This window comes from Rutidosis leptorrhynchoides, chromosome 11, assembly GCF_046630445.1.
Source record: "Rutidosis leptorrhynchoides isolate AG116_Rl617_1_P2 chromosome 11, CSIRO_AGI_Rlap_v1, whole genome shotgun sequence".
Lineage (NCBI taxonomy): Eukaryota > Viridiplantae > Streptophyta > Magnoliopsida > Asterales > Asteraceae > Rutidosis > Rutidosis leptorrhynchoides.
Genome location: NC_092343.1, coordinates 24,367,427 through 24,377,778, shown reverse-complemented (window position 1 = coordinate 24,377,778; position 10,352 = coordinate 24,367,427).

Sequence of the window (10,352 nt, the reverse complement as noted above, 5' to 3'; positions counted from 1 at the left end):
TGCTAGTACTAGGGGGTCGTCTTGTGTGGTTGTGTTGTAGGGTTTGGAGGAGAAACCTTGTGTCGAGTATCTGTGAGTTGTTTGGCACGTGATGTATTATTGTCGTCCTGGATTAATTCAGAGACTGATGGTCGTGTGCAGATTAATTGATGGGAAAGTTGTGTCCCTAGTGTGATTATTTGGCGATACCAAAATTTCTCCGTTGAAGAAATGACCCGGTGGTGGAGACGGGGGAAGTTGGTTCTTGATCCATAGAACACTCTTGATTGGTTGAGTTCTTCCCGATGCGAGGGATTGAGCAAGTTTTTAGTGCTCGGATTTGTGGATTTGGTAAATCGCGGATGACGGTCTAAATTATAAAGGTGACTCATTGAGAATGGTCGCCTAGAAGTGTGGTGTAAGATTTTTGGGAATTATTGTCAACTTCAAGTGTGGAAGCATGTCAAAGGACCGTAGAGTGCAGGTCCGGATTGGGTAAGGGACGAAGATCATGAGGACGTGATCGAGTTTAAGTGGGGGAGAGTTGTAAGACCCAAATATTTATTGTACATAATGTATTTATGGTGTACGATGCGTGTATGAAGTGTACGAAGCATGTACGTGTTGCTTGCTCGAATGTCGCAGAAAACTGGAAGTTGTTTGAGTCACAAGGTGTGTACGTACCTTTTCGACCCCAAATAAAGTTTGAGTTGATGTTTCAAAACCTTACCATTAGAAAGAAAATCTTATTACGTTTCCAACGATATTTGATTCATCGAAAACGGAGCTACGGTCAAAAAGTTATGGCCAAAACAAGTTGCTGAAAACTGTTTTTCTCGGTTACCAGCACCTGTAGGTTGGAGAGGCGCTCCACCCTTTGGAGCGGCGCTCCGATTGCATCTGATGCGTTTTTCAGCATTTTAAAGGGGTTAAATGAGGGGTACTTTGGTCTTTTCACTTGTGGACGGATTTGTGGCATTAAGATCAGTTTTAGATCCACTTTTGGATCATTTTCACATCCACAACTCTCTCATCACATCTTAGAGAGAGAGACCAGAGTTCTAGAGAGAGGAAGCTTCAAATGGTGATGAAGGTGGTGATTTTTGCCCAATTTGGAGTGGTTCTTGGTGTTTCTAGCTACTAGAGCTCGTTTTGGTGCTTGAAGTAAATCCTAATCCGAATTGTAGTGTTTGATTTCTTGTTTGAGTTAGGGTTTGTGTTAGTTAGAGTTATAAACCCATTTATTGTGAAATTTGGGGGTTCTGGGTAAGATTCATGTAAGTAAGCCTAAATGGGTGACTTAGGGTTTCGATTGATGAAATTGTAAGTTTGGATCTTGCATGTGTTGATTAAACCTTAGAACACTTATGTACTAGTGATTTTGGTGCTTTGTGGACTTGATTTTGGGTGTAAACCCTAATTTAGGTCAAAATGGGTCAAATAAGTATTTTGGGTCAAGTAAGCTTGATTCGGTGTCAAATTAAGTTTTGGTCGAGTTTTGGTGAATCAAATATGTAAATACCCGATTTAGGTGTTAATTGATGTTTTGGAAATATAACCACTAGTCGTTAGTGATTTTGGGCGTTTTGGAACTTATGTCAAGATGGATTGACTTTGATTTAGGTCAAATTTGGTAATGACACTAGTTTTGGTTAAATGGATGTTAAACACTTGTGTTAAGTGTTAAATGGCGTTTTTGAATGAATGTAATCGTGGGAAGTGATTTTGGGTTAAAATGGTATTTTAACATAAGTCAAACGTGGTCAAACGCAATATGGGTTAATATTGCGCGTGTTGGGGTTTTGGTGTAATTGGCGTTTGAAATGATTACTACCTAATTAGTAATTTAGTGTTAAGACCCAGGTTTGGTCTAATTGGTGTAAAGTATGATTTGGGTTAAATTGTACTTTGTAGAGTGGGTTTGAATTACCACCCGAAGTGGTAATTAGTTTGTGTCCATTAGGTGTTAAATGGGCGGGTTTTGGCGAGCAAGGTGAGATCCCTCGACTAAGGGATGTGAGTGTCGGGTTCTCTTTTAGAGAATTGCTATTTATGTGCATATTGTGCCTATGTGTGATATAGGTGGTTACTTGCTCGGATTTGAGGACGGAGATCATAATACACTACTTGTGCGGGCATTCCAAGGTGAGTGAAAAAATTATGCATGTATGTATATAGTGTATTTATTTGTGAATGTTATGGTATGAACCAACGAGCCGGTAGTACCATAACATGTATGTGACGAGTGTCATGATGTGAACAACGAGCCGGTAGCATCAAAGTGTGATCCACGAGCCGGTAGCACTATAAAATGAGATGTGAACCACGAGCCGGTAGCATCAAAGTGTGAACCACGAGCCGGTAGCACTATAAAATGAAGTGTGAACCACGAGCCGGTATCACTATAAAATAAAGTGTGAACCACAAGCCGGTAGCACTATAAAAGAGTATGACTCAAATGCGTAGTGGCGTGAACCAAGGAGCCGGTAGCGTCATAGCATTACGTATGGTGTGAACCACGAGCCGGTAGCAACATAGCGTTTATGGTTAACCATATGGTTTGTGTATGTGTTGTAGTGTAGCATACTGTATTGTTTGTGTATATGCTATTGGTTATGCTAGCTTGCGATATTGGAGGTTATTAGCTTGATACTTGAGATTGTTTGCTAATTATGTTGCTAGCATGTATGCGGTATGTGAGTAAGTGTATGCAAGTAGGTACATTATATATGTATATGTATAATTATTGCATTCACTAAGCGTTAGCTTACCCTCTCGTTGTTTACATTTTTATAGATTTGCGTGGAAGATGGCTCGGGTAAGTGTGGGGACTAGTGGACTTGCGTAGTTTGCTTTAGAAGACGTGATGTTGGATTTGATTAGGATTGGGTAGCGTATCCCCAATCGCCATGCTCGGTCTATGTTTTGTATTAAACTAAAATGGGTCGAAATGGTCACTTGTCATAATTTGGGTCGATGTGGACCCGGTAAGGTAAAACTCGATTTTATTGTGGGAAATTCTTAGTTTTACTTATATTGACGTGTTATGATAATTTGTTTCATTTAAAATTGTTGAGAAACGTGTTTTACGAACGAGCATAAAAAGAAAGTGGACATGCCACTTTGGAGCGGCGCGCCCCTATATGGAGCGGCGCTCCATATGTGTGAAACTGGGCTGTTTAATAAAAAAAATTAGTGTTTTCGGTTGGATAACGGGTTGGGCTGTTACAAGTGGCATCAGAGAATGGTCTAAGGGAATTAGGTGACCTTGGTATAGGTGCCTAGTCTTAGACTTGTTGGCGGTTATGCATTATTTGCGGGACTTGTACGAATACGGGTCAGATTGAGAATTGTTAGTGCCTTAGAGTAGGTGACTAACTAGGACTTGTGTTTGTCCAGTGTTGGATTATGTGGGGCCTTATTTCGCGTGTAAATTAGTGCCTAATGTAATTAGGCCAACTTGGACGTTGTTTTAGTGATAGTCACCTAGGTTGTAGGTTGACTTATTGTTGTGGTGTACTTGTGTACGTTTATTATTATATGGTGTATTGGTGTATATATATAGGTATCTTTTGGTGCGGTGTCCTAGAGACAAATCTATTGGAGAGATTCGCAAGTTTGGCGGTTTGAGTGATCGAGTTCACGGTAAGGACTTGGGTCATTCGGGTACTAGGAGTTATCGCGTGTTATTTTGTGTGAATGTTGCGTCAGTCCAGGTAAATTACTTTGCATGACCATGTGGAAATGGTAAGGTACGCATTTGTAATAGTGACTGATCGCCATTATTACGAAAGTGTATCTTGACATCGAGCATGACATGACGGGTATCGAGCGGAGGAAACGTGGCATGGTTGGGGTAGATTTGGGATGAATGAGCAATCTTTTAATGGTTCCTAGGTTATAGTTGTCTCGGGTGATGTGATTGTTGTCACATCGAGTTCATTGCGAGCCGGGAAGTGTTGCATTGTTGGGATTGTCATTGGTTGTAGTTACTCATCGTAACTAGGAGGACCGATTTGTGTGTGTACGACGAAGACTTAAATCCCGTGATGGGTTACACTCGGTAGAGTGTGTGGTTAGAGAACCGTGTAAGGATTCTAGTTGTGAGTCGCCTTGGAATTGGCGAATCGAGGAGTATTCGGGTCGTTAAACTCATGGGAGTGGGACCTGTATGACGGTGATTGCATAGTGTGTTAGCGTGTTGTGGATTATAGAGTAACATTCCTAACGGAATACCTCTTGATGATGTGGTTGTGTCGAAGTGCGGAAGATTGTAAAACTTGGTGCTTCCAAGCATCTCTTTAGAGTTAGATGAAGGGTTTCGTGAGGCTATATCGTTTGGCCTTGTGGAAATTGCGGGTAGTGTGTTATCGCTAGGAACTTTCGATAAGATGATAAACCGTAAGGTTTGTCGGGTAGGTATGACTTCGGGTCATTATTATAGAGAGATAGGTGACATCGGGTGTATGGAACCTAAAGATCGAGTTTCTAAAATTTCGATTGATTGTGGTGGGAGTCTGCATGACATGGCGTCAGGTGCCTTCTTATACCTACTAGTGTAATGTTCAACTCCGGTGATGGTGTGATCACTTTGTGCTTAGGGTGCCTGTGAGATACCCTTGGAAGCATCGAAGATTTTAAATAGTGATCGACGGGTGAGAGTAATTCGACGGTTGCGAAAATCAAAGTTTAGGAGCATTGCAGTAAATACTTCTTATGAAGAGGCGGATGAGCGAATCTTGTTGCTCTTATGTGATAGAAGAGTACGGATGACCGGTGAGCCGGTGATGGACTTAATGGTCGATTAGGTCAAAGGTTATGATGGAGCGTTGATATTGCGGTCGATGCAATTATTGTGTCAGATTGGTCACTCTTCTCCATGAGAGTGAGCAATTGTTGATAAAGATTCGTTGCGTAGAAGGTCGAGCAATTATTTGTGAATGTTATGGTATGAACCAACGAGCCGGTAGTGCCATAACATGTATGTGACGAGTGTCATGATGTGAACCATGAAACGGTAGCATCAAAGTGTGAACCACGAGCTGGTATCACTATAAAATGAGATGTGAACCACGAGCCGGTAGCATCAAAGTGTGAACCACAAGCCGGTAGCACTATAAAATGAAGTGTGACCCACGAGCCGGTAGCACTATAAAATAAAGTGTGAACCACGAGCTGGTAGCACAATAAAAGAGTATGACTCAAATGCGTAGTGGCATGAACCAAGGAGCCGGTAGCGTCATAACATTACGTATGGTGTGAACCACGAGCCGGTAGTACCATAGCGTTTATGGTTAACCATATGGTTTGTGTATGTGTTGTAGTGTAGCATATTATATTGTTTGTGTATATGCTATTGGTTATGCTAGCTTGCGATATTGGAGGTTATTAGCTTGATACTTGAGATGGTTTGCTAATTATGTTGCTAGCATGTATGCGGTATGTGAGTAAGTGTATGCAAGTAGGTACATTATATATGTATATGTATAATTATTGCATTCATTAAGCGTTAGCTTACCCTCTCGTTGCTTACATTTTTATAGATTTGCGTGAAAGATGGCTCGAGTAAGTGTGGGGACTAGTAGACTTGCGTAGTTTGCTTTAGAAGATGTGATGTTGGATTTGATTAGGATTGGGTAGCGTATCCCCAATCGCCATGCTCGGTCTATGTTTTGTATTAAACTAAAATGGGTCGAAATGGTCACTTGTCGTAATTTGGGTCGCTGCGGGCCCGGTGTGGTAAAACTCAATTTTATTGTTGGAAATTCTTAGTTTTACTTATATTGACGTGTTATGATAATTTGTTTCATTTAAAAGTGTTGAGAAACGTGTTTTACGAACGAGCATAAAAAGAAAGTGGACATGCCACTTTGGAGCGGCGCGCCCCTATATGGAGCGGCGCTCCATATGTCTGAAACTGGGTTGTTTAATAAAAAAAAATTAGTGTTTTCGGTTGGATAACGGGTTGGGTTGTTACAAGTGGTATCAGAGAATGGTCCAAGGGAATTAGGTGACCTTGGTATAGGTGCCTAGTCTTAGACTTGTTGGCGGTTATGCATTATTTGCGGGACTTGTAGGAATACGGGTCAGATTGAGAATTGTTAGTGCCTTAGAGTAGGTGACTAACTAGGACTTGTGTTTGTCTAGTGTTGGATTATGTGGGGCCTTATTTCGCGTGTAAATTAGTGCCTTAGATAGCTAGTGCCTAATGTAAGTAGGCGAACTTGGACGTTGTTTTAGTGATAGTCACCTTGGTTGTAGGTTGACTTGTTGTTGTGGTGTACTTGTGTACGTTTATTATTATATGGTATATTGGTGTATATATACATGTATCTTTTGGTGCAGTGTCCTAGAGATAAATCTATTGGAGAGATTCGCATGTTTGGCGGTTTGAGTGATCGAGTTCACGGTAAGGACTTGGGTCATTCGGTTACTAGGAGTTATCGCGTGTTATTTTGTGTGAATGTTGCGTTAGTCCGGGTAAAGTACTTTGCATGACCATGTGGAAATGGTAAGGTACGCATTTGTAATAGTGACTGATCGCCATTATTACGAAAGTGTATCTTGACATCGAGCATGACATGACAGGTATCGAGCGGAGGAAACGTGGCATGGTTGGGGTAGATTCGGGATGAATGAGGAATCTTTTAATGGTTCCTAGGTTATAGTTGTCTCGGGTGATGTGATTGTTGTCACATCGAGTTCATTGCGAGCCGGGAAGTGTTGCATTGTTGGGATTGTCATTGGTTGTAGTTACTCATCGTAACTAGGAGGACTGATTTGTGTGTGTACGACGAAGACTTAAATCCCGTGATGGGATGTGGTAAGTCTAATGATTATAGAATTGGGTTACACTCGGTAGAGTGTGTGGTTAGAGAACTGTAAGGATTCTAGTTGTGAGTCGCCTTGGAATTGGCGAATCGAGGAGTATTCTGGTCGTTAAACTCATGGGAGTGGGACCTGTATGACGGTGATTGCATAGTGTGTTAGCGTGTTGTGGATTATAGAGTAACATTCCTAACGGAATACCTCTTGATGATGTGGTTGTGTCGAAGTGCGGAAGATTGTAAAACTTGGTGCTTCCAAGCATCTCTTTAGAGTTAGATGAAGGGTTTCATGAGGCTATATCGTTTGGCCTTATGGAAATTGCGGGTAGCGTGTGATCTCTAGGAACTTTCGATAAGACGATAAACCGTAAGGTTTGTCGGGTAGGTATGACTTCGGGTCATTATTATAGAGAGATAGGTGACATCGGGTGTATGGAACCTAAAGATCGAGTTTCTAAAATTTCGGTTGATTGTGGTGGGAGTCTGCATGACACGGCGTCAGGTGCGTTCTTATACCTGCTAGTGTAATGTTTAATTCCGGTGATGGTGTGATCACTTTGTGCTTAGGGTGCCTGTGAGATACCCTTGGAAGCATCGAAGATTTTAAATAGTGATCGACGGGTGATAGTAATTCGATGGTTGCGAAAATCGAAGTTTAGGAGCATTGCAGTAAATACTTCTTATGAAGAGGCGGATGAGCGAATCTTGTTGCTCTTATGTGATAGACGAGTAAGGATGACCGGTGAGCCGGTGATGGACTTAATGGTCGATAAGGTCGAAGGTTATGATGGAGCGTTGATATTACGGTCGATGCAATTATTGTGTCAGATTGGTCACTCTTCTCCATGAGAGTGAGCAATTGTTGATAAAGATTCGTTGCGTAGAAGGTCGAGCAATTATTTGTGAATGTTATGGTATGAACCAATGAGCCGGTAGTACCATAACATATATGTGACGAGTGTCATGATGTGAACCACGAGCCGGTAGCATCAAAGTGTGAACCACGAGCCGGTAGCACTATAAAATGAGATGTGAACCACGAGCCGGTAGCATCAAAGTGTGAACCACGAGCCGGTAGCACTATAAAATGAAGTGTGAACCACGAGCCGCTAGTACTATAAAATGAAGTGTGAACCACGAGCCGGTAGCACTATAAAAGAGTATGACTCAAATGCGTAGTGGCGTGAACCAAGGAGCCGGTAGCGTCATAGCATTACGTATGGTGTGAACCACGAGCCGGTAGCACCATAGCGTTTATGGTTAACCATATGGTTTGTGTATGTGTTGTAGTGTAGCATATTATATTGTTTGTGTATATGCTATTGGTTATGCTAGCTTGCGATATTGGATGTTATTAGCTTGATACTTGAGATGGTTTGCTAATTATGTTGCTAGCATGTATGCGGTATGTGAGTAAGTGTATGCAAGTAGGTACATTATATATGTATATGTATAATTATTGCATTCACTAAGCGTTAGCTTACCCTCTCGTTATTTACATTTTTATAGATTTGCGTGGAAGATGGCTCGGGTAAGTGTGGGGACTAGTGGACTTGCGTAGTTTGCTTTAGAAGACGTGATGTTGGATTTGATTAGGATTGGGTAGCTTATCCCCAATCGCCATGCTCGGTCTATGTTTTGTATTAAACTAAAATGGGTCGAAATGGTCACTTGTCATAATTTGGGTCGATGTGGGCCCGGTGTGGTAAAACTCGATTTTATTGTGGGAAATTCTTAGTTTTACTTATATTGACATGTTATGATAATTTGTTTCATTTAAAAGTGTTGAGAAACGTGTTTTACGAACGAGCATAAAAGAAAGTGGACATGCCACTTTAGAGTGGCGCGCCCTTATATGGAGCGGCGCTCCATATGTCTGAAACTGGGCTGTTTAATAAAAAAAAAATTAGTGTTTTCGGTTGGATAACGGGTTGGGTTGTTACAGGATGCCATCAACATATTTAACTGATATTAAAACAAAAAAATTATAGTTAAAATTTATATATGAATTTTTTCTTAAACGGCGAGGAGTCACTGACGGAATCCGAACGCGATGTCAAAAAGAGTAGAGTTTATGATTTAATCATAAGCGTCTAATAGATTAGTTACACTTAGGTCGTGGGAATAAATGTGATATACATGAAATGAATGACATGACAAAATATAATAAATGTGAATTTACATGAGCCTGTAATTTCGAGTCCCATCGTAAATGGGGGTGTGTTTATTGTTAAAAAATAGAGGTATATTTTATAATTTTGTATTTCATAAAATAGTTTTATATAAAAAGTATATAGACTACTTATTTATTTTTTATTTAATTTTTTTTAGAAAGCAAACATAAATTATATTACTATAAGAATACAGTGCCTGTTTTTCAAAGAAGACTGCAACGAAGCCTATATACAACGAAAATTACACTAAAGGAAATGGAAAAAATCTAGACTTCCATTAGCCCACCCCCGTACGATTTAGAACGCAAGAGGCAGGATCCGTTAACCAAATATGTCAATCAAATCTACATTTCTTCGAGCGTTTAGTAATCCACTCAAAGCTTTTACACTGAATGTCGTTTAGAGTCATCGAAAATGAAGAATAGTGATTCCCGAACACTTTCTTGTTGCAACTTTTCCATATGAAATACCCGCTAACCCACTTAACCGCTTGCCAAGTCATCGAGTTGCCCCCTGGTTGAGATGAAGGGTTATTGTTCCCGAAGACATCATCAATCGAAAGAGTCCAAACATTGCCAAGCCGCCAACAATTGAAAAACTCTTGACCATATTTCCATGGCATGTTTACAAAAAACGATTGCGTGTTCCACCGTCTCTAATTCGTCATCACACATCGGACACCTCACCGAGTTGAGATCAATATATTTTTTGTCAAGTTCAACCCGGGTAGGGATCCTTTTGCGTAATGTTCTCCATGCAAAGATTTCGATTTTTTTAGGAACTAATGTTCCGAATTGTTTCCTGAACCCGAAAGGAGTTGTGAAGTAATTTCTCATCAATATATAAAGCCATCACAATACTTTTAAACACGCCACTCCCATTCAGCTCCCATCTCCAGTCATCGCATGTTTTGGACCCGAAAATCATGTTATTTAAGGTTGATCGAAGCTGTTCCAGATCAGTTTGAGCTCTACCTGTAGGATCACGGTACCAGTTCCAAGTAAAATGCAGCTGCGAGTCTCTGTTGAACACCCTATCACCAACATTAGCATCTTTCCAAGCATCAATTTGAAAGAGTCTAGGGAATAAATCTTTGAGTCTGTTTGTGCCTAACCAAAGATCTTTCCAAAAAAGTGTATCTCTGCCATTGCCAATTAGTCTCATAAACGAATGTTCAAAAGGAATACCAAGATTTGAAATTATCAAACCCACTTTAATTATGAAGGACTAAGTTGAACTTGAATTGACGTTTGAAAGACCCAAACCACCATCCCGCCCGTAAATGCTTGGGATAATTTTGACCCAAAAAGCCCCGCCCTTAACCCGAAATCGCTACCACCACTTGCTAAGTAATGCAAGGTTTTTAGCATTT